Here is a 25,471-nt window from a genome sequence, read left to right as displayed (position 1 = left end):
AATGGTGACAAGACAGGAGCCTTCAATATATCTGAGGAAAGGGAACTACAGGCAGAGGGCACAAAGGTGGGGGTTCACCTGGGGCATCCCGGGAGCAGCAGGATGGCAGCATGACCAAATGGGTAACAAGAGATGATCCTGAGTCTGTTCCTTCTATGAGGTTTCTTTAATCCGCTCTTGCTGGCTTTCTGTAAGGATCATAGAGGGGAAAAAAAGATTATGCCACAGGCAAGATTCCAGTGATTTTTTTTTTTTTTTTTTACAGTATGTGGGACTTTATTAAATAAGATACAGATTCAGGGCAAATGAGAAGTGAAGTACAGAGGCAAACTACTATCAGCAAATGATCTGAGCCAAAACAGCTCACAGTAAACATGAAGAGAATGCAGTAGGACTACATGTGAATACAGATGATGCTAAATGGGAAAGCAAGAGAAAAGGGAGCACAAGGAGGAAAGAAAAAGACATAACAATTTGTGAGCCATCTCAAGCACCAAGAAAACTTCATTCTACTGTAGGGCAGAGGCTGGGAACAACGAGCGCAGTCCTGTGCGGCCACGTGCACCAGTTAATAACTGAAGCACTGGCTCCAGGGAACCAGATCACGACAATCAGAAGAGACACAAGTCTAACAGAACCCAATGGTTAGGTCAGCAGCCTCCAGCAAGCTAGGACATGAACATCCTGCAAGCTGTCTCCAGCTACAGAACCGTACATATACTTAACTCATTTAATAGTAAGTGAAGAGACACAGTTAAGTACACAAAAGCAAACCATTTACCACCTACTACGTAACTTACTTTTTATTGAAAGTATCTTGCATTCATGATGGATGCTTTCTAGGTTTTGCCAGACATTTTAACGTTAAAGGTTAAATTATTTTTTACATGCAAATAGTGTGAAGTTTCCCCCACATGGGATCAATGATTTTAAGAAGATGACATAACCACATGGGTTATTTGTCTTTTTTTTTTTTTTTTTTAAGATTTTATTTATTTATTTGACAGAGAGAGACAGCAAGAGAGGGAACACAAGCACGGGGAGTGGGATAGGGAGAAGCAGGCCTCCCGCGGAGCAGGGAGCCTGATGCAGGGCTCAATCCCAGGACCCTGGGATCATGACCTGAGCCAAAGGCAGACGCTTAACGACTGAGCCACCCAGGCGCCCTGAGTTATTTGTCTTTTTTAATCGAAAAGCTAACAGACTGGCTAGTTATATTCCCCCCAAAACCACAAACTGAGTAGTAACCGAGTCTCTAGCCAACATAGTCAAAGCTGAGGATTCAAAATGCAAAAACAAGTCCTTAGATCCAATTAAGGGAGCCCTACTACATACAGGCTAATCAATACCGGTGGTACTGCTCGACTCCAGGAAGCTGGAAGACATCCTAATAACCCCACTCAAAACATTGACCTCAGGTAGCCTTTTTCCAGTTCCCAACTCATGAATAAAGAGAATATGTTGTTAATTCTATTTCAGAAAACTTTTTTCAGCTTGTTTTATTTACAATGCCAACTTTTAAAAGGTCATTAAACTAAAGTTAACTAGACAATAAACTAGGCAGAAATCGCTTTACAAAGAGAGTTTCAGAAAGCCCAAAATGCCACCTTCTACAGAGAACCCACAGTTAAGGTTTATTTAGAGCAAAGAAAAAAGAAACTTTTGATCATACTAGAAGAAACACAGCCATACGTTGGGAATCTGTACTCAAACTACACATGCAAGGAGGACAATATTCTGCTTAAACAACTGATTTGCTGCTGCCATTTGTCTACTGTTTGTCTAATATTAACAATTATAAACAGAGCCGTGCAACCAGTATCTGGAACAATCCTTACAGTGTTACCGTGTCAGGCATAACATTTCACTTCTCTTCACACCACTGGTTCTCTTTGCGTACCTGGGCTTCCTCTTCTTCAGTAAAGTCATTTTTGATATTGAAGGTCTTGTGGGTCTCCTCAGGAGTTTTCCCCTTGATCACATTGGCAACAGTCTTGCATGTAACATCAAGCAAACCTTTGATGTCTAAGTAGTTTGCAGCCAGAATAAGTTCAAAAAGTGTTCCTTGGTCAACTTTCAGGAATTCTTGGTCCCAAACAGGGGTATCATCTGTCTGCTTTTCTTTGTTTTCATCATCCTCGGGAGGAGGGGGATCATCCTTGTGGTGGGTGCACCACTGAATGACCTTTTTTAATATTGCTGCGTTAACATATGGTAGAGGAACTGGGTCATCATCTCCTTCATCATCCATTCCCAAATCTTCCAACATGGTCTTGATAGTCACAGACTGGCAATATCAACATCAACCTCAAATATCTCTCCATCGGAACTCTGCAACTTAATTGAAGGCATGGTGCTCGGTCTCAGGCCAACTGTGGGTTGTAGGCTGACAAGAACAGAGCAGTCTCATGTACGAGAAGAGAAAGGCGGAGAACAAGGCCACTTCCAGTGAATCTTTTTACCAGAAGCCCACCCTTTCCTGAAGTAGATCCATCTATTGCAACCAAAAGTTCTAAACCAATATAGGACACAAAATAGTGTAAGATACCATGTAAAATGGAGCAGGTCCTTTGGAAAACAATCTAGCTCCTAAAAAGGTTAAACCTAGAGTTACCACATAACTCAGCAACTCCACTCCTAGGTAGATACCCAAAGGAACTGAAGACATACATCTACACAAAACCTTGCACGTGACTGTCCATAGCAGCCTTCTTCATAAGAGCCCCAAAGTGGAAACAACCCACGTGTCCATCAACTGATGAATGGGTAAACAAAATGTGGTGTATCCATTAGTGGAACATTATCCGGTCACAAGAAGGACTGAAGTACTGATGCTTCATAGGTGAATCTTGAAACTTTAGGCCTGGTGAAAGATGTTACTCACCAAAGGCCACACATTGTAGGGTTCTATTTATATGAGATGTGCAGACAGGCAAAACCATAGAGTCAGAAAATAGCTTAGTGGTTACCAAGGGATGGGGGGAGCAAGGCATAAAGAGTGATTGATTGCTAATGAGTACAGGGTTTTCTTTTGGGGGGGTGATGAAAATGTAACATTGATTGCAGTGATGGTAGTAGATGTGAATCCACTAAAAACCATTGTGGACTTGTTAATTTTCTTAATATATTTTTATTTGAATTGTACACTTTAAGTGGGTGAATTTTTTTTAAAGATTTTCTTTCTTTTTTTTTTTTTTAAAGATTTTATTTATTTATTTAACAGAGAGAGACAGCGAGAGAGAGAACACAAGCAGGGTAAGTGGGAGACAGAGAAGCAGGCTCCCCGCCGAGCAGGGAGCCCGATGCAGGGCTCGATCCCAGGATCCTGGGATCATGACCTGAGCCAATGGCAGACGGTTAATGACTGAGCCACCCAGGCACCCCTAAAGATTTTATTTCTTAAGAGAGACAGAGAGCACCAGTAGGGGGAGGGACAAGCAGACTCCCCACCGAGCATGGAGCCTGATGTGGGGCTCAATCCCAGACCCTGAGATCATGACTTGAGCCCAAGTGGGACACTTAACTAACTGAGCCACCCAGTGCCCCTAAGTGGGTGAATTTATGGTATGGGAACTATATCTCAATAAAAGCTGATTTTTTTTTAAGATTTTATTTTTAACTAATCTCTACACCCAACGTGGGGCTCTAGCTCATGACCCCAAGATCAAGATTCACATGCTCCACCAACTGAGCCAGCCGGCACCGCTTATAACATATATTTTAAAAAAATCAGCTTTTATTGATGTGGCACCTGGCTGGCTCAGTGGTAGAGCATGTGACTCTCTTGCTCTCCGGGTCGTGAGTTGGAGCCCCAAGTTGGGCATAGAGACTACTAAAAAAGAAAAAATACACAAGTAAATACATAAATAAAATAAATAAAGCATATGTTATGAGATACATTCCCTGCCTTCAAGGAACTGAAAATTTAGTTAAGGACAAAAATGATCAAATGTCGGGGCACCTGGCCAGCTCAGTTGGTTAAGTGTCCAACTCTTCATATCAGCTCAGGTCTTGATCTCAAGGTCATGATTCAAGCCCTGCACTGGACTCCACACTGGGGGTGGAGCCTACTAAAAAAAAAAAAATTCAAATGTCAGTTGCCCCATACAGGTAAGTTACACAGATGATAACTACTCAAGAGAAATGATGACAAACATGTTAGGACACGTTTCTTGAGTTTTGCTATGTTCCAGACCTTGTCCCATTATCAAAGCTTACGATCCAAAGAACTTGATAAATTCCCAAATGAGTGTCCCGGGGAAAATACATTCCCCTTTCTGGGCCTCAGTTTCTCCATTTCTGAAATGAGCTGCTTGAACTCAATGTTTTCCCATGGGCAGGTGAGATGATTTTTAGTCAAATATTCAGACAACTCTAAATAGCATTATGAGAAAATCACCCCTTTTCAATCATCTTCCAATTCTACCTTCAGTAGGAAGTCTCAGTGTGGTGCAATTTCCTTTTTGAACAAAGGACAAGCCATCAGAAATCCTAAAGTTTCCAGCAAGTAACCATATCTAGCCAAAATGTAATCATGTCATGTTGCTTCACTGTCTTTAACTCTACCTTCCATTTATGTCAAGGGACTCAGGTTTTCTCCTTACACATTGATATAATGTTTCCTTTAAAAAAAAAAGATTTATTTATTGATTTTAGAGACAGGGAAAGAGAGTGCACGTGTGGGGAGGGGCAGAGGGAGAGGGACAGAATATCAAGCAGACTCCCCGCTGAGTGTGGAGCCCAACACAGACTCGATCCCATGACCCTGAGATCACGGCCTGAGCCGAAATCAAGAGCCAGACACTTAACCTACAGAGCCACCCAGGCGCCCCAATGTTCCCTTTTGAAATAAAGTTTATATAAAGTCAGTGAGGGGTGCCTGGGTGGCTCAGTCGTTAAGCGTCTGCCTTCAGCTTGGGTCATGATCCCAGGGTCCTAGAATAGAGCCCCGCATCCGGCTCCCTGCTCAGGAGGGAGCCTGCTTCTCCCTCTCCCACTCCCCCTGCTTGTGCGCTCTCTCTGACAAATAAATAAATAAATAAATCTTTAAAAAAAAATAAAAAGAATTAAAAAGTTACAAGGGGCAGGGTAAAAATCTCCTTTCTTCTGCTCTCCCCGAGATGCCAAGTTTCTGTCCCTAGAGGCAGCCAGGCTTACCTGTTTTAGGAACGGCTTGGTGTATGCAGAACCCGGAGGCCTCAGGTGCAGCTGGAGTGTGATGAGCCAAGCAGAAGTAAACGTTAATGGCAGGCAGGGAGGCAGGGGCTGGGGCATGCAGGCTCTTGTCAGTTGTAAAAGAAGTTTGCAATCAATTGTGATAGCAATAGCCACTGGATGTGTTTTTGGTAGGGCGACATGATTTGACTCAGGTGCCAAAGATCAGGTGGGTGATGGGGGGGCAGGAGTGGGAGAGGACCAGGTAGTAGGTGGGTATGCAGGTGAGAAGCGACATGTGTTTGGGCTAGGATGGCGCAGGAGGAAAGGCCGGGTGGGGGTTCAGATGTACAGATTGAAGCTAGAACAGAGAAAACTTCAAGATGGATTAGATGCGGGGAACAAGGGAAAGCAGACGTTTGAGCCCCTGGGAAGAGGGGGTTGTCAAGTTTTGTGGGTGTTATAATGTCTGTAATTTACTTTAGAGTATTTTTTTTTTTTTTTAGGATTTTATTTATTTATTTATTTGAGAGAGAGAGAGAGAGAGAGAGAAACAGCATGAGAGGGGAGAGGGTCAGAGGGAGAAGCAGGCTCCCCGCCGAGCCGGGAGCCCGATGCGGGACTCGATCCCAGGACTCCGGGACCACGACCTGAGCCGAAGGCAGTCGCCTAACCAACTGAGCCACCCAGGCACCCTACTTTAGAATATTTCAATAGAGGGGCACCTGCCTGGCTCAGTAGAGCATGCAACTCTTGATCTTGGGGTCATGAGTTCGAGCCCCATGTTGGGAGTAGAGCTTACTTTAAAAATAAATAAATTAATTAATTAAATACTTTAATATAATCGGTTTGCTGTTATATAAATGCCAGCTTATGCCAGTGATTCTCAAAATGTAGGCCATGGATGAGCAGCATTAACATCACCTAGAACAGGTTAGGAATGCAGATCCTCCAGCCCTCCCCACAACTACTAAATCAGAAATTCTGGAGGTAGGGCCCAGCAGTTAGGATTTAACAAGCCCTCCAAATGGTTCTTTTTTTTTTTTTTTTAAGACTTTGAGAGAGAGATTGAGAGAGAGAGCATGAGCAGGGGGAGGGGCAGAGGGAGAGGGAGAAGCAGACTCCCTGCTAAGCAGGGAGCCCGACCAGGAACCTGGGATCATGACCTGAGCCTAAGGCAGATTCCTAACCGACTGAGCCACCCGGGCGCCCCCAAAGGTTCTGATATGTGCTCTGTTCAAGCTTTAGAATCAAGCCATGATTCTGGGGATGGTCAGCTAACTGGCTATCAAGAACAGACAGCACAAGGATAATCAACTGGCATCCTAAGAGAAATGGCCTCACTATCACAAGAAAATACAAGTGAATCGCAGAGGGCTGTGGAGACAGGTAAGAGACAAAGGGAGTGCTCTCAGCAAAAGAAGCTTATCAGAGAAAGGAAAACAATGCTGTACGTGCCTGGAACAGCTCTTGTAGGTGTGGTTCCCTGAGCCCTGGGAAAAACAGGCCTTATCTTGAAAAGAGGAAGGATTGGATGCAAAGAAGTTTGCAGCAAACAATAGCAGTTCAGGCCTTGTTGGAGAAAACCGAGTCGTGTGCAAAAATAATAAGAAAAAAAAAGTGTTTTGGTTTTTTTAGCAGAGTGCTGACCAAAAAAAAAAAAAGCATACTATGGCAGGAGGGGTGGGGGCGGGGGCAGGGGGTCTATTTTTAAGAACTCAGAAAGCCGAGGAACTACATAGACACAGAGGGAAACGGAAACCAAAATTAGTCTGGGCTCACCAACTAAGAAGTAGATATGACCTAGGCCAGGGTACTTCTCCTTTCAGTGATTTCAATATTTTCTCCTCTGAAAGATTGAACTGTCACCTGTTAGAAATTTAAAAATCATTCCCCAGGAAAGGACATGCACACCATCACGTTTGTAGTATTTTGCCAAAACAGTTTAACCTGAACTGAAACCTGTGGAAAAAATCAGACAAAGCCAAATTAAGGGACATTTTGTAGAACTGTCCTAGACTCTGGAAAACAAAACAAAACAAAAAAAACACAGTTTTTTTTTTTTAAACAAAACACTGTCTTGAAAGAGGATTAAAAAAAAAAAAGCTGCTATGAAAAACTTGATTGGAATAGTTGGGGACATTTGAGCAGGAGGGGGTAGAGTAGAAAATAGTTTTACATTCATGATCCATTTCCTGAACACGAGGATGACTATATAGGGCTAGGTAGGCTAGGGCCCCTGTTTTCAAGAAATAGGTACTGGGTAATGGTGAAGAACCTCTCTGTTTGCGTGGAGCGCTCAAGTCATTTAGGAAAAAAAGAACAAACCAAGAACATCTGCAAGAACAGACGTGCTACTTCTTGTAATCTTCGTCTTTTGGGAAAATCACCGTTTCCCTCCACATCTGGGCTGGGACTAGGGTGACCAGTTCCTCCCGGTTTGCCTGAGACCTTCCCGATTTTAGTAAAATGCTGCATCCCAGAAACTGCCCACATCAATCCTGGGAAAATCAAGATCGCCCTAAAGGGAGACGCAAATCTTCCTAGCTGGGCATACGGCTTCCCGTCTAAAATAAAGAAAGGAAGGTATTTTTGTTAAAAAGCCACCAGTTAGCCTCCCCTGGTCCAGGGAGTTTTCTCTGGGAGCAGGTACCTACTTATCTGAAGATCCCTGGGAGACAAGTGGACATGACTGTGCAAATTTTCCAGTTTGCCAGTGGAGCTGTGGAAACCAGGTGACCAAGCCCTGGGTCTGAGCCTTGGTTAAGTCCTGGAAAAATGAAAGAAAGTCTATGTGGAATCATTACATTCAAACTGGTGGGAAGTTTTAGCTCTGCTCTAAGCATTATTCTCCTGAGAAGGCAAGGGACCAGGGGCACATATTATCCCTTCAGCCTGCCAAGAGAAGTCACTGGGAAGCTGCCTTTCCTATTTTGCGGTCCCCTGCCTTGAGTTAATGGACTGCAGCATGGCATCATCCGTTGGGAGGGAGCCACTTAGAACCAGGCGGCCTGAGTTCAAAATCTGACTCAGCAGCGTGGCCTTCAGCAATGACTTCATTTCTCCGTGCTTCAACTTCCTTGTAAAAGGAGAATAATGGGGACACCTGAGTGGCTCAGTCGGTTAAGCATCTGCCTTCAGCTCAGGTAATGATCCCAGGGTCCTGGGATCGAGTCCCTCATCAGGTTCCTTGCTCAGCGGAGAGCCTGCTGCTCCCCTCTGCTTGTGCTCTCTCTCTCTCTCTCTCTCTCTGACAAATAAATAAACAAAATCTTTAAAAAAGAGAGAGTAATGATCAGAGCAACAGCATATGGATGTGATAACAGTCAAGTAGATTAATATATGTGAAGTGCTTAGAATAGAGGTTGGCAAACTTTTCCTATAAAGGGCCAGGTAGTGAATATTTTATGTTGTGGGCCATCTGGTCTGTGGTGCAACTATCCAACCCTGGAAAGTGGCTATAGACCGTGTGTAAACAAATGCGCATGGCCGTGTGCCAATAAAACTTTACATTTTTCTTTAAAAACAGGACAAGGAACCAAAGACAAGGACAAGCTCAGATGTGCTCCAACAGGTAAATAAACCGAGGCACATCCTTATCATGGAATACGGCTCAGCCGTCAAAAGGCACGAACTATTGATACACACTACAGTTTGGATGAATCTCCAGGGAATTACGCTGAGCCGGAAAAAAAAAAAAAATCCCCGTAGTATACTATATGGTTCTAATTGTATAATATTTTTGAAATGACATTTTAGAAATAGGGGTTGGATTAGTGGTTGCTAAGAGTAAGGGATGAAGACTGGGGTATAATCTGGGAGAGGTGGGTGTGCTTACAAGAGGGCACGGTGAAGGACCCCTGTGGTGTTAAAACTGTTTCAGCATCTTGACCATGGCAGTAGATACATAACCACAGATGATAAAATTGTAAAGGACTAAGGCGCCTGGGTGGCTCAGTCTGCTAGGCGTCTGCCTTTGGCTCACGTCATGATCCCAGGGTGGTGGGATCGAGCTCGGTATTGGGCTCCGTGCTCAGTGGGGAATCTGCTTCTCCCTCTGCCCTCTGCCCTTGCTTCCCATGCCCACTCTCTCTCTCTCTGTCTCTCAAAAAGAAATTAATTTAAAAAACTCTTCTAGGGGCGCCTGGGTGGCTCAGTCGTTAAGCGTCTGTCTGCCTTCGGCTCAGGTCATGATCCCAGGGTCCTGGGATCGAGCCCTGCATCAGGCTCCCTGCTCAGCGGGAAGCCTGCTTCTCCCTCTCCCACTCCCCCTGCTTGTGTTCCCTCTCTCGCTGTGTCTCTCTGTCAAATAAATAAATAAAATCTTTAAAAAAAAAAAAAATCTTCTAAAAAATTGTATAGGACTAATACACACACACATGCACAAATGAGTACAAGGTAAACTGGGGAAATCTAAATAAGATTGGTGGATTGTATTAATGTCAATAGCCTGAACATGATATTATACTACCTGTGTATTTGTATACTAGCAGAATGTTATCACTGGGGGGAAATGGGCAAATTTATACAAGCGATCACTCTGTATTTCTCTTTCTCTCTCTTTCTTTCTTTCTTTCTTTCTTTCAGGATTTTCATTTTTAAGTAATCTCTATACCCAACGTGGGGCTCAAATTTACAAACCTGAGATTAAGAGTCACGTGCTCTTCTGACTGAGCCAGCCAGGCGCTTCTCTGTATTATTTCTTCCAACCACATGTGAAATCCACAATTAACTCAACAAAAATTTCAATTAAAAAAAACCACAAAACAGGGCGCCTGGGTGGCTCAGTCGTTAAGCGTCTGCCTTCGGCTCAGGTCATGATCCCAGGGTCCTGGGATCGAGTCCCACATCGGGCTCCCTGCTCGGCAGGAGGCCTGCTTCTCCCTCTCCCACTCCCCCTGCTTGTGTTCCTGCTCTCGCTATCTCTCTCTCTGTCAAATAAATAAATAAAATCTTTAAAAAAAAATAAATAAATAAATAAAAAATAAAAAAATAAAAAAATTTAAAAAACCACAAAACAATAAAGTGGGCCAGATTTGGCCTGTGCATTGTGTGTTAACATTCAGAAAGTCTTGAGCAAACCAGGATGAGCTGGACACCTATCTTCACTTTCTGGAAAACCCTTCAGTCCCCAGGAAACTAGGATCGTTGATCACCGGATATCTGTGTTACTGTTATTACTAGTGTTATTATTTTAACAAGAATCACACATCTGCAACATGTAAATGAATTCAGCTCTGCCAGCATCTCTCCTACTAACTCCAGTAAGAGCAACAAAGCCCGACCACTTCCCCACGCAATCAGAGGCAGCAGGTAGAAACGGTGAACAGAACCTGCGGTCTTTCAATAAAAGGTCTGACGGGGACTCTGCATAACTCATTTGTTTAAATTTGTCTTTCCCACACATAACAATAGCCCCTATTGATAGAGCACCTGCCACATATATAGTACTGTAGGCCCCAATGCAAAACTCTTTACATATCTTATCTCATTTAATCCTTGAGCAACTCAACAAGCTAAGTACTAGTTATCATCCCCCTTTTGCAGCTGGGCAAAGGGAGCCTCTGGTGAAGCAAATTGCCTCAGGACACGCAGCTAGAAAAGACCATGCCTGGATTCCAAGTTAGGTCTGGAAGAGTTCCTGATCGTGAATACAGAGCAGGGGTTCTCAGTAGTGGCCATGCATTGGAAACCTTCCAAAGCCCAGACCCCTGTGCCCAGATGGACGATTTAATTAGTTGGGGTAGGGCTCAGGCATCAGTGTTTTTTCCGAATTCCCCAGGTAACTGATTTCACGTGTAGCCAGTGCTGAGCACCACTGCGACTCGTGTTGTGACTCGGTTTTCCATACTTTGTGCACTGATCCATTAATGTGTCTTGAAAGCAATTTAATCTCGCCCATCCAGTCTTTTTTGTCAAAGAGTAGGTTAGGATAGGATAAGACTAGAATAGAAATGAGAAGAAAATACTGCATCACACAGAGCAAAGGAAAGTATTCTGGAAACTTACATTTCAGGAGTGTGTGTGCGTGCATGCGCCATCATGACATAAAATGTATTTCTTACTGTGAATCAAGATCAAAAACGTTTGAAAGCTACTCTTTTTTTTTTTTTAAAGATTTTATTTTATTTATTTGACAGAGAGAGACACAGCGAGAGAGGGAACACAAGCAGGTGGAGAGGGAGAGGGAGAAGCAGGCTTCCCGTGGAGCAGGGAGCCTGATGTGGGGCGCGATCCCAGGACCCTGGGATCATGACCTGAGCCGAAGGCAGACGCTTAACAACTGAGCCACCCAGGCGCCCCTGAAAGCTACTCTTTTAGACTGGTCAACTCTAGAACACAAATATGTTCCATTTGACCCATACAATGTTTTAAAAAGTCTAAATCAATTGCCAGTCTTTGGATATTGGTAGATTTTAACTAAGGAACTGGATTTCTATCAGTTTCTGTCTTCTTTCAAAATGTGAACATGAGAAAAAAGGGTCTCCTTTCCTGCATGGTCAGTATGAGAACCTGGAGAAGGGCATGGGCTCTCCAGTTCACCACAGTTCCCACCATTCCCTGATACTCCCAGACACTGAAGCCGAGTGAAAGTTATCACCTATTGTCTTACACAACCCAGTTCTATTCCCTGCATCCCTGGCTCATGGTGTATATTTGAGTTTGTCACTCCTGCCCAGAAACTGAACTCCATCTGAGCTGAGATTATTCTGTTGTTGTTTCGTTCTGTTCTGAAGTAAGCTCTAGGCCCAACGTGGGGCTTTAAGAGTCGCCCTCTCTACCGACTGAGCCAGCCAGGCACCCCTGTTTGGGTTTTTATTATATCCCAAACAGATAGCAGGATCATAGGAAATATTCAATAAAGTTTAGAAAGAAAGGGGGGGCGGGGAGAGAGAAGGCCAGCCTACCAAAGATTTTATTTGGTCAGAGGCAAGCCAAAGAATTAGTATGGGTTCCTTTATCCTTCGTCTTCAGACACAGAAGATACAGTAAGGCTGTTCTCTTAAAAAAAAAAGAAAAGAAAAAATGACCCCATTATTCAGCCTTAGCGGTTTCCTCACTATTAACCAGATTGAGCATCCATGTTGTGGAATAAAGATTTTTTAGTGAATCAAAACATGCGATCTTGTTTTCCCAGTTTTCACTTTTCACGGAATTAATGCAAATGAGATATGAGTATTTGGGAGGCCGCTGGTGCAGATAAGGGTGGAAAAAACCGGCTTGAGCTTCCCCTCTGGGGTTAGTCTGCACTCTCTCTGCCTTGTCAGCCCCCTCTGAAATGAGCATTTGATGTGCCAGGGGTAAATGAAACGTAAGTTCCAGGTGACACGGGCCTCAGTTCCTTGGAATCGGGTGTTGAGAACTGGAGGAGCAGGGACGGTTGCGCACGCGCGCACTGATACACATGTGCGCACCCGCACGCGGTCTGTCCGCCGCCCAGCTGGGTTTCCAGCGGCCTGGTCAGCAAAGGCAAGCTTTCTGTAAATAAACACGCTGGGATCTTTCAAGGCCTTGGATTCTGGATGCCACTCCGGGGTCTTGCCAGCGTTGCCAACTTTTATAAGTATGTTCCGCAAGACTTCAAAAGCCAGACGCCCTGGCCACTTGGTTCTTGCAACCGGCAATTAGGGTACACAATGCCTCCTCTCCCAAAAATGAAGGCCTTGTTTTGAAAAAAAATAGCCCCCCAGGTTTAAAGAGGCCATGGGGGCGCCTCGGTGGCTCAGTCGTTAAGCGTCTGCCTTCGGCTCAGGTCATGATCCCAGGGTCCTGGGATGGAGCCCAGCATCGGGCTCCCTGCTCCGCGGGAAGCCTGCTTCTCCCTCTCCCACTCCCCCTGCTTGTGTTCCCTCTCTCCCTGTCTCTTTCTGTCGAATAAATAAAATCTTAAAAAAAAAAAAAGATTTCTCTAGCACTAGTTTTCATGCAAGGAATTTTGGTTCAGCTTGGTTCAGCCAAAAAAATTCTAGAAGAGATTCTGGCTCTACCAGAGTTCCCCAAAGTTTAGTCACTCACTCACAGAAGGCCTTTGGGATTTTTGCCACAGCCACAAACCACCTCATTATTATTTACTTAATATTTTTTTTATTTAAATTGACTCGCCTTTTAATTTAAATTTCTTTAAAAAGGGAAGTTTATATGATCTGCTTTTCTTCCTTAACTCAATTGTGGTTTCCTCTGGAAAGGTGACATAACATACAGGAGGCACTAGACTCCACGCCTCTCAACGTGGTCCCTGGTAATGTAGACCCCCAGGCCCCAACTCACACCTGCTGAATCAGACTCTGCATTTTGAAAAAATCCCCCCAGATGATTCATAGGCACATTAGTCTCTGAGCAGCCCTGGCCTAAGGGACAAAGTACAGAAAACAGGTCTGAACCACAGGTAGGATTCAATGAAGGACCTAGCGACCCAACTCTGCTGCCTCCGTGCAAAGCATGCTGGGACTGGGAGGTGCCCTCAGAGTCATCCAGTCACTCCAAGTGCAATTTGGTAGCATTCTGGTTTCTTTTCCCACATTTCTTTCTTTCTTTTTTTCTTTTTATTTTTTATTTATTTATTTATTTATTTATTTTAAAGATTTTATTTAGTTATTTGACAGAGACACAGCGAGAGAGGGAACACAAGCAGGGAGTAGGAGAGGGAGAAGCAGGCCTCCCGCTGAGCAGGGATCCCGGTGCAGGGCTTGATCCCAGGACCCTGGGATCATGACCTGAGCCGAAGGCAGACGCTTAACGACTGAGCCACCCAGGCGCCCCTCTTTTTTTTTTTTTAAAGTAAGCTCTGCACCTAACGTGGGGCTCGAACTCCCAACCCCAAGATTAAGAGTTGCACACTCTACCAACAGAACCAGCCAGGTGCCCCTTTTCCCACATTCTTAATCTGCTTGGATATGGTGATGACCTCATTTTCTGGTTCAGAGGTGGGGACAGGATTTATTTATTTACTTATTTTATTTTATTTATTCAAGAGAGACAGAGAGAGAGAAAGGCAGAGGCAGAGGGAGCCTGATGCGGGACTCGATCCCAGGACCCTGGGATCATGAGCTGAGCCGAAGGCAGACACTTAACTGACTGAGCCACCCAGGTGCCCCATGGAGACAAGATTTATGATTGGCCAATGAGAATTTCCCATTCCTCCTGGGTATAGTGATTGGTTCAAGGATAGGGTTGTGATCCAAGCCAAGTCATTGAAGCTCAATTCTTAAAACTTCTGTTGGAACAGTTGCCTAAAAGATAACTCATTGCTGAGTAGGGAATAAGACTGTAGCTTCTGTGGTCATCATTTGGTCATCATTTGGTAAGCTTCTGCCTGAGAATAAAGTCAGCACTCAAGAAAGCAGAGACAAGAGATGAAAAGAGAAACCAAATATTGATGATATTGTTGCCTGGATCCAGCCATATCTGAAGCTGAATGTCCCGATCATCTGAGATGTGCATGCTGATAAATTTCTCCGTTTTTTTTTTCCTTCTGGGCTATTTCTTGCAATAGACAATATAACATATATATGAATATCTGTAATAAATGGCAAAAGATACTGCGGACTATTGTTGGCCTGCTCAAAAAAATTCTCCCTTTTTATTTTTTATTTTGTATTTTATTATTATTATTTTTTAAATTCTCCCTTTTTAAATCAGAATTCTGGTTGTGATCGGGTTTTCCCCTTCTCCCGGTGGCCATGTACTTCCAGGGAGATGGGTCCTGGTCTCAGCCTCAGCCTGAGGAACAGAATCAAGATGGAAACAGGCCAGTCACATTGATCCAGACCCTTTCCGGTGATCGGTTTGGGCACTGTTATGTGATATCTTCTGGAGCAACAAGACAAGAAGAAAAATCTGCTGAGTGCTTCTGGGAAAGGTTTTTCTCATTAACAGAGATACATGACATTGTGACCTGAATGTCTGGAATTGCGGGCATTATTTTGCCACCACAAGTGAGCAGAACTAACATGCTGAAAGCGGCAGAGAAGAAATGCAGAAAGAACTTAGGTCTTAGGGCGCCAGGGTGGCTCAGTCAGTTAAGTGTCTGACTCCTGCTTTCAGCTCAGATCTTGATCTCAGGGTCATGAGTTCAAGCCCTGCATTAAGTGGGCTCTGGGAGCCTACTTAAAACACACGCACACATGCTAACAGAATTGTTTTCCCTTCGGGAGCCTCAGCTAATATCTTATATCTTTTTTTTTTTAAGATTTTATTTATTTATTTGAGAGAGAATGAGAGACAGCACGAGAGGGAAGAGGGTCAGAGGGAGAAGAAGACCCCCCGCTGAGCAGGGAGCCCGATGCGGGACTCGATCCTGGGACTCCAGGATCATGACCTGAGCCGAAGGCAGTCGCTTAAACAACTGAGCCACCCAGGCGCCCCACTAGTATCTTATATCTTATTGGCTTTGACTTGGTTATATGCCCATCTGTGAACCAAACTCTGATGCTAGGGAAAAGAAAATGTATCAATTGATTTAAGTCAATCAGAACCCAACTCCGGAGCATTAGGTAAGGTATATCCTACCCCAAAACACATGAGATGACAGTGTAGGAATTGATGTTTTGTGGTCCAATAAATAGTACCTTGGAAAGATTACAAAAAGACACTTAAGTTCTCTTCCAATCCATAGAGCTATATGACTTTGGGAGAAAAAAGAGAAAAGAAAGAAAGAAAGAAAGAAAGAAAGAAAGAAAGAAAGAAAGAAAGAAAGAAAGAAAGAAAAAGAAAGGAGGGAGGGAGGGAGGGAGGAAGGAAGGAAGAGAAAGAAAGAGAAAGAAAGAAAGAAAAAGAAGGAAAGGGGGAGGGAGGGAGGAAAGAAAGAAGAAAAAGAGAGAGGAAGAAAGGACAGATGGTGCTTAGTATCATGGGGGATTAAGAAAATGTGTACCATATGATCCCTGCTCGCAGAGAATTTACAAGTGAAATTAACTGCTCCTTCATAGATCAGCTTGGAAGATCTGCCCTTCCGAGACTATACTTTTTATTGACTACTCTCTTACAGTAACAGTAGCCACTGTAACAAATAAACCCCAACATTTCAGGGTTGCATAACAGAAGTTTATCTCCTGTTCACATCGCTCTCCCGCACTGTGTCGCCAGTTGACTGATGGCTCTCCATCACTGTCGGCATCCGGCACTGGCAGGGAGGAGTGAGTGGACAAAGCACACGTTTCCCAACTGCCTGGCCCTGAGCTAACACACATTGTTTCTTTGCTTTTGCTCACATTCTATTTGCAAGAACGAATCCCATGGCTGGACTCAGATGCAAAGGGGGCTGGGAAATGTCCCTCGTTGGGCAGCTGTTTTGAAGTGACAAGTCTACCCTCAGGGTAACTAGTCATCTCTGCCACTCAGATTGTGCTTCTAATAATGGCGAGTCTCCACAAGGATGCGGAAATTCCTGGATCATGTGTAAGCAATTTAAACCATACACCAGCACTTCTCAGTCTCAGCACTATTGACATTTTGGGCCAGATAACTGTTGTGGGGGGCTGTCCTGAGCACCGTGGGACGTTTAGCAGCATCTCTGGCCTCCACCCACCAGATGCCAGGTGCTCTCACTCTTTGCACCAGTGGTGTCCACCAGAAATGTCTCCAGACATTAGCGCTGTCCTCTGGAGTACAACACATTTCCATCCCCCAAAAGGTTCCCTTTGTCCCTTCCCAAACCCAGTTAAGCACTATTCTGATCTTGTCACCCTTAGTTTTGCCTATTCTTAGACTTTATATGAATGGAACCATACAGAATGAACTTTTTTTTTTTTTTTTTAGATTTTTATTTATTTATTTGACAGAGAGAAAGCACAAACAGGGGAAGCAGCAGACAGAAGGAGAGGGAGAAGCAGGCTCCCCGCTGAGCAAGGAGCCCAATGCAGGGCTCGATCTCAGGACCCTGAGATCCTGACCTGAGCCGAAGGCAGACGCTTAACAGACTGAGCCACCCAGGCGCCCCCAGAATGAACTCTGTTGTATCTGGTTTCTTTCACTCAAATACCGTTTTTCAGATTCAGTCATGTTGGCTATGGGACGCATTGGTAGTTCATTTGTTTTTATCATTGAGGACTCTACTTTTTCACTGTGCCTTCCACCTTTTCTGTATCTGTCCTCTTGTCAATGAACACTTGCTATTTTCGTGTGGACTATTACGGAAAAAAGCTGTTATGAACATTCTTGAACCAGTATTTTTGTGGCCATGTGCACTCATTTCTCTTAACCCAAGAGTGGAATTACTGGGTCATAGGGGAGGCATCTGTCTAACTTTACTAGACACTGTAGTTGGTCTTTTAAAAGAACTAATTTATTGTTTCCATTATTTTAAAAGTAATACATATTCATGAAAACAATACCAATGATACTCAGGATATCAGGATAGTTAAATTTTGTATGGTATTTACTGTGTGACAAAGCACTGTTTGAACTGTGGTAGGAATATCTGAACTCACTGAAATCTCACAGCAACCCTGTGAAGTCGGCATTACAATCCCCATTGTCTGCACTTGAGCAGGGAGAATCCTGAATTGCAGAGCTGGGCGGGCACTTCCGGCTCCTGAGTCTGTGCTCTGATCTTAGCCACAGCTCAGCTCTATCACCTACCTGGCCCCACTATTAGGTGGGAAATCAAAGCCTCCTCACACCCCTTTCCCTGACCCTTCCACCCAGCCCAGGCTCAATCCCCAGAGGTAACCATTATGAGCCCTTTTTCTGCTGTCTTTCTAGAACACTCTATGTTGAGGCAGGTGGTTTAAGAGATTGAGGTTTGAAGCATCACATACTTAGCAGTGTGACCTTGGGCACATCTCTGACTCTCCGCATCTTCTGTGTCCCTAAAAGGCACACCGTCACAGGACCCATCCCTCAGGGTGGTTGCAAACACCAAAGGAGGTGTTGTGTTGTTGTTGTTTTTAAGTATAAAGCACTCAGCAGAGTGTCTGGCTCAAGGTGAACACTCAAGAGATACTAGCGTCCAGTGTCTCCAAGCCCGCAAGAGGCAAAAAGGGATCTCACTGCGCTTGTCACACTTGTTTCCTTCCCCACCCGAATGATAAAGCATGAAAGCAGGGCCCAGGGAGGCACTCATATTAGCAAGAGAAACAGGTGTATGTCTTACAAACATTCCACTCTGAGAACTTCAGAAGACTGGAGCGTCCTGCTAAGACAGTTCCAAGCACAATCAAGAGAATTGTGAGTTCAGACGACAAACAGGGAACCCCCAAGATGGCAAGGCCCCCTCCAGGCCTGAGCTGGAGTCTGGGAGACAACAGAGAGGAGGGAGCCGACTTCCCGATCTCGTGCCCTGCAGACTTGGTAGGCACCGCAAAATGAATCAGTGAGGAAAACCCAGTTTTCCACCTTCCCTGACTGTGTGTGTTTGCTTGGGTGTAAGCTTGCTGGGCGTTCTGGGAAGGGGCTGTTCCTTCCTGCTCTTCCAGGCTCTGTAAGAATAAACAATAATGTCACAAATATGTGCTGGTAAAATACATTGTTTTTATACCAAATGGAAACAAAATGTGTAGACTTTATTTTTTTTGCAACTCATTTTTTTTCACTTCATATTTTTGGACATCTTTTTCCAGAACAATACACCTTTTTCTTTCTAAAGTTTGCAGTATGCCATTTTATAGGCAGACCACAATATAGTTGACGAGGTTTTCTCAAACCACCAGATGATGGATACGGGGGTTGATTATACTATTTTCTCTCCCTTTGATTATGTTAGAAATTTTCCCTAATAAAATAATAATAATACAATAAAGGAAAGCTCCAACTATAATATAACTTTTCTATTTAAGCCTGTAAAGTTGACTTCCCCATCAAAGGCATCCTCGTTCGTACCGATAGAAAACCACAGTTAAAAATCTAAACACTGTTGGGGGCACCTGGGTGGCTCAGTTGTTGGGCGTCTGCCTTCAGTTCAGGTCATGATCCCGGGGTCCTGGGATCGAGCCCCAGATCGAGCCCCACATCAGGCTCCCTGCTGGGCGGGAAGCCTGCTTCTCCCTCTCCCATTCCCCCTGCTTGTGTTCCTTCTCTCACTGTCTCTATCAAATAAATAAATAAAATCTTTGAAAAAAAAAATCTAAACACTGTCTATGAAATTAGAAATTGGTAAATTAAAGCTACCCAGCCATGAACTGGGAAAGATTGCTTTCTCTCGGGGTGCCTGGGTGGCTCAGTCGGTTGAGCGGCTGCCTTTGGCTCGGGTCATGATCCCGGGGTCCTGGGATCGAGCCTCACATCGGGCTCCCTGCTCGGCAGAGAGCCTGCTTCTCCCTTTCCCTCTGCCTGCCGCTCTGCCTACTTGTGCTATCTCTCTGTCAAATAAATAAATTAAAAAAAAAAAAAGACTGCTTTCTCTCTTGTTCAGAGCTCATCTCAATGGCTTCCAGATTCTTTGAAGACTGTTGGGTGAAACAGAACAGCTCTCAAAAGTCTATGTTGTGGGGCGCCTGGGTGTCTCAGATGGTTAAGCATCTGCCTTCGGCTCGGGTCATAATCTCCAGGTCCTGGGATTGAGTCCCACATCGGGCTCCTGGCTCAGCGGAGAGTCTGCTTCTCACTCTCCCTCTGCCTTTCCCCCTGCTCATGCTCTCTCTCTCTATCTCTCTGATTCAAATGACTAAATAAAATCTTAAAAAAAAAAAAATCTATGTTGTATCTTAAGAAAGTGACTCATTGGAAACTGGTCAGGCCCTATAGGTTAATTATAATAATAAACTTTTATGTAACAGTAACTGCAGGCCAACTCTTCTTGTTAATACTTTACACAAGTATGAACCCATTTAATTCTTTCATCAGTCTCGACAAATATGTGTTATTATTGTATCTGTTTCATAAAAGAGGAAACAAAAAGCACAGGGTTTAAATGACTTGTCCAAGGTCTCACAGCTAACGAGAGGCTGGACCAGGACTTGAACTTCATGACCACCTGTTTCATTCTTATCTTCTACTGCCTCTCCATTAATTTATGCATCTCTGGCAATTTACTGGGTATCAGATAACAGAGGATTGGAGACAGGTTGGAGAGAACAATGAAGGTCATTCTGTGGAAATCTGAGGTTTCCCTAGAAATAACAGATCATCCAGGGACACCTGACTGGCTCAGTTAGAAGAGCATGTGATTCTTGACCTTGGGGTGGTGCGTTTGAGCTCCACAGTGGGGACAGAGTTTACATTAAAAAACAAAAAACAAAAAACAAACAGGGGTGCCTGGCTTGCTCAGTCAGAGGAGCATGTGACTCTTAATCTCAGGGTTATGAGTTCAAGCCCCACTTTGGGTGCAGAGAGTACTAAAAAAAAATAACTTAAAAAAAAAAAAAGATCACCTATATTATTTATCTCCCCTGGGAAATAAATAACCCTCATTTAGGGAACTTCGATGTATAAGACACTGTGTTAGGGGCACCTGGGTGGCTCAGTCGGTTAAGCGTCTGCCCTCAGCTCAGGTCATGATCTCAGAGTCTTGGGATAAGCCCTGCATGGGGCTCCCTGCTCAATGGGGAGCCTGCTTCTCCCTCTCCTCCCCTCTTGCTATCTCTGTCTCTCTCTCTCAAATAAATAAATAAAAATCTTAAAAAAAAAAAAAAGACACTGTGCTAGGAGAAAAATACACTGTGATAATCTCATTTATATCAGCAAATAGTCTATGTACCAGGCTCTGTTCTGGGCACTGTGGACATAGCCGTGAAAAGGTCAACATGGTTTAAACATATACGAAGCTTAATGGAACTTGCTTTGACCAGTATCACAGGGTAGAAAGGACTCTGAACAAGTTCTAGAGCCTAGACCTTGAAAGGCCTTGCAGCTTTCATTTTCGCTGTCTTGGCGCTCTGACCTGAGTCTACCAAGCCAGAAAAAGCCCTGAAAGAAAGACCTCAGAAGGAGAGAGACCCAGCCATCTGGCTGTCCCAGTTGATCCTCCAGTTGAATGCAGCTGCATGAGCAAACCCAGGTGTAACTCACAGAAGGACCCCATACCAACCCAAAGACTTACAAGAAAGAGGGGTACCGAATGGCTTAGTCAGTAGAGCACGCAACACTTGATCTCAGGGTGGTGAGTTCAAGCCCCACATTGGGGGTAGAGTTTATTAAAAAAAAAAAAAAAGGCTCATAATAAATGATTTAGTTGTGTATGTGTGTGTGTTTAAGATTTTATTTTTATGTAATCTCTACACCCAATGTGGGGCTCGAACTTAAAACCCTGAGATCAAGAGTCGCATGCTCTCCCAACTGAACCAGCCAGGTCCAATAAATGATAGTTTTAAGCAACTATGTTCTGGTGTAGTTTGTTACACAATAGGTAACTATTACAATAATGAAATTTAGTAAGTATATGCAGAAAACTATTGGATGCTATAAAATCATATAATGGAAAAATCTGACCTTATCTGGGGATGGGGAGGGCAACATAGTAAAAAGAACATGAGCTCCTAAACCAGGCAGACCTCCATTTTTGGTTTCTTTTTTTAAATTAATTAAGTAAGTAAGTAAGTAATATCTACACTCAACGTGGGGCTCAAGCTCACAACCCCAAGATCAAGAGATCAAGTGTCATGCTCCTCTGACTGAGCCCTCCAGGTACCCCTCAGGCAGACCTCCATTAAGCCCAATTTGATCATTTATATGCTGTGTGACCTTAGGCAAATCATATAGCGTCTCTGAGCCTCATCTGCAAAATGAGGATCATCGTGCCCTCTTAAATGAGTGGCAAATGAAATAATATATGCAGATACCATGACACAAAATAGGCATTCAATAAATGGTGGCCATTTCTTTTATTAAGCAAATCCCAACACATCATTAGGTGTCTACCTGGGGGAGGGGGAGAGGGGCTTGATTTATCTCAGATCACAGAGATTCAAGCAAGGACCAAAAGAGTTGGGTTTTGTTTTTTGGTTTGTTTTTCTTTTTTTTCTTTTTCGTTGTTGTTGGGGTTTTTTTTGTTTTGTTTATTTGTTCTGTTTGTTTTTGCTAATTCACAGCTTGAGCCTCAAAAACTTAAGAGATGCAATAGGGTTTAAAAGCCAGCTTTGTTCTTCTTAGTGCACTAAGAAAGAAAACAAAGAACAAAAAAAAGTGCATTTCTTCAGATGTGTGGCTTAAGCAAAAAGAAACCAAGCAAGTCAATTGACTTGTGAGTGCCCCAGTCACGTGGCCAAGGGGCCCTCCTGCCCGGTAGGATCACTTACAGAAGAGTGGGGTCAATACTCGCCAAGGAGCTCACCTGATCATTGTCAAAATGTTTAAATACACCATTACAATGTGCAAACAAGACTTTATCTCTTCGCCACTCATCAAAACCTCTGCTTTAATTCCAGCAGCTTAAGCTTCCAGAGGAATGTTGAGGGAGGGCAGGGGGGAGGAGCTGAAATCTACACCTTCCACCCGCAGGGTTGGTCCTGAGCAAACAGTTTCCCTGGACTGGGTCTTGATTCTGACCGTGTGTGCAAAACCTCTATCACTCCCCGTGTCATGAAAAGCAGACTTGTTGTAGGACCAGAGATGGACCCAGGTTTCCTGGGACCTGATGTTTATACGATTGGGGGTGGGGTAGAGGTGGGTGCTTCTTAAAAAAAAAAAAAAAAAAATATATATATATATATATATATACACACAAAATTGTGAGTACAAAATTAAGTATAAAAGTGAGTAGTGATTTAAAATGTGAAAAGAGGGGCGCCTGGATGGCTCAGTCGTTAAGCGCCTGCCTTCGGCTGGGGTCATGATCCCAGGTCCTGGGATCGAGCCCCGCTTCGGCTCCCTGCTCAGCGGGAAGCCTGCTTCTTCCTCTCCCCCTCCCCCTGCTTGTGTTCCCTCTCTCGCTGTGTCTCGCTCTGTCAAATAAATAAAATCTTTTTTTTTTCAAATAAATAAAATCTTTAAAAATAAGTAAATAAAATAAAATGCGAAAAGAGGCGCACCTGGCTGGCTCAGTTGGTAGAGAGTGCAACTCTTGATTTTGTGGTTGTGAGTTCGAGCCCCATGTTGGGTATAGAGATTACCCAAAAATAAAATCTTTAAAAAAATAAAACGAGAAAAGAGGGGCGCCTGGATGGCTCAGTCGGTAGAGCACGCAACTCCATGTCAGGGTTGTGAGTTTAAGCTCCATGTTAGGTGTGAAGTCTACTTTAAAAAAAATATATATTTTTTTTTAAGAAGTATTTTTATTTGGGGCGCCTGGGTGGCTCAGTCGTTAAGTGTCTGCCTTCGGCTCAGGTCATGATCCCGGGGTCCTGGGATCGAGCCCCACATCGGGCTCCCTGCTCCGCGGGAAGCCTGCTTCTCCCTCTCCCACTCCCCCTGCTTGTGTTCCCTCTCTCGCTGTGTCTCTGTCAAATAAATAAATAAAATCTTAAAAAAAAAAAAAAAAAGGAAGTATTTCTATTTATTTATTTTTGTGAGAGAGAGAAAGCACGCACGAGGGGGAGGGAGGGGCAGAGGGAGAAGCAGACTCCCCGCGGAGCAGGGAGGCCGATGCGGGGCTCGATCCCAGGACCCTAGGATCATGACCTGAGCAGAAGGCAGATGCTCAACCGACTGAGTCACCCAGGCGCCCTAAAAATTTTTTTAAATGAGAAACAGAATCACAAAAAACTGTGGGCACTTTGGTAGCCAGACTCCAAATGGCACCCAATGAATCTTTGCCTCCTGGCCATCACACCCTTGTGTGGCCTCCACCCCCTCCTTGCACCAGGGCAGTCTGGGCAAACAGGAGAATTCCCCAGAAGTGATGATCAGGTTATAAAAGACACTGAAGCTTCTGTCTTAGCTGCTCTCTCTCCTTCTCTTTTTAAAATCACTTGTTTTGCAGGGGAAGCCAGCAAAGCCATGTCATGAACAGCCCTACGGAGAGGCCCATGTGGCAAGGGATGGAAACTTCCTACCACAACCACGTGAGTAAGCTGAGAAAAATCCTCCAGCCCTAAGCGAGCCTTCAGGTGACTGCAGCCCCAGTGACAGGCTGGCGGCCAGATGAGAGACCCTGATGAGGACCACCCAGCCAAACCCTCCTGGATCCCTAACCCACAGAAACTATGAGATAAAAGTGTATTGTTTTAAGCTGCTAACTTTTGAAGCAATTTGTTACATAGCAATAGACAACCTAGTACACTGGCCTTAAGTAAGATGCATGTTCTTTCCTTCTGAGCTCTTTTTAGGTAATATACCAGAAATGTTCATATACAAATGCTTCCTGCTCATAGCCCAGCTCCCATCCCCACCAAAAACCCTCTACAGTTCTTAGCCCTGTTCTGTCTCCCTACTTCCTGGAGGAGTGTGGAGCACAGAGCAGAAGCTCGAACTATATTTGTTGAACAAATGAGTAAATAAGATCCTTGCAAGAGTGATGTCTCATCCTTATTTGATAGTTCAGGAAACAGAAGCTCAGAGATGTTAAGTAACTAGCTTAAAATCACACAGACTGAATCTTGATTCCTTAATGGACAGCCTGTAGTGTCCATTTCTTTAATGTTTTCCATGGTACCAAGTACATACTAAGTGCTTAATAACTGCAGATTAACCGAAAGAGCTAATGATGTAGCATGTCTTTATCTGAGTCAGGTAAACATCTCTTTAATAATAGAAACAGGAACAGTTTGGGGTGGAGGGAACAAAGAAATTGATGTTACCTTCTTTTGATAAAAAGAAACAGCAATGGAGCAATTCAGAATTAGTGCAGAAAAATCTAAAAAACTAACAAAACCACTTCAAAGTGTCCAGAGACTAAAATTCAGAATAAAAGAAGTTTGTATTTTGTTTCATGAATTATATTAGAGTTGGGGAAAAAAGAGAGAGAGAGCATTGGTGTTGTTGGCTTTAAAAGGCTATTTAAAAAACTTTTTTTGAAGGCTATGTAAAAATTAATTAATTTAGGCTTCTTGTCCCACTCTTTTGAACAATTACAAAATCTCCAAATTGATGCACATAGTTTGGGGTCCAGCTATTCAAGAGTAACCATGGGCAACTCTTGGTGGGCACTTTCCTTCCTTTAAGTGGTCACTATAGTTAGTCAAGGTCAAAACTTAGCCATGTGTCCTGGGAGTCTTGCAGGGGGAGAGGGGGGGTCCATGGTGAGTCATGTAACTGCTCTGGCTTCCTCTGAATCCTTGAATTCTCTGAAAATGCAGTGATTGAGAAGGAATGTGTTTATTCGAATTAGGCCATTTGTAATTTAATTTTGGAGTGATGAAATTTAACCGGTCTTCTAAATGTTCATTGAATAAACATTAAGTAAGCCTTTGAAAATTAATGGACTTGTCTACTGAGTTATTATTCACAAAAGTCTCTTTAGCTCCAAGCATAGGATCTGGCCCATATTTGGTGCCCAATAAATTTA

At 43.8% G+C, this 25,471-nt stretch overlaps 1 pseudogene; it reads right to left on the bottom strand.

Moving 5' to 3' along the window:
* Positions 1 to 1,482: 1,482 nt before the first annotated feature.
* Positions 1,483 to 2,412, bottom strand: LOC118533598 (S-phase kinase-associated protein 1 pseudogene; annotated as a pseudogene).
* Between the last annotated feature and the right edge of the window lie 23,059 nt (positions 2,413 to 25,471).

This window comes from Halichoerus grypus, chromosome 10, assembly GCF_964656455.1.
Source record: "Halichoerus grypus chromosome 10, mHalGry1.hap1.1, whole genome shotgun sequence".
In the NCBI taxonomy this organism is placed as follows: Eukaryota; Metazoa; Chordata; class Mammalia; order Carnivora; family Phocidae; genus Halichoerus; species Halichoerus grypus.
The sequence above is the reverse complement of the archived record's forward strand: the minus strand, read 5'-3'. Positions and strand labels throughout refer to the sequence as shown.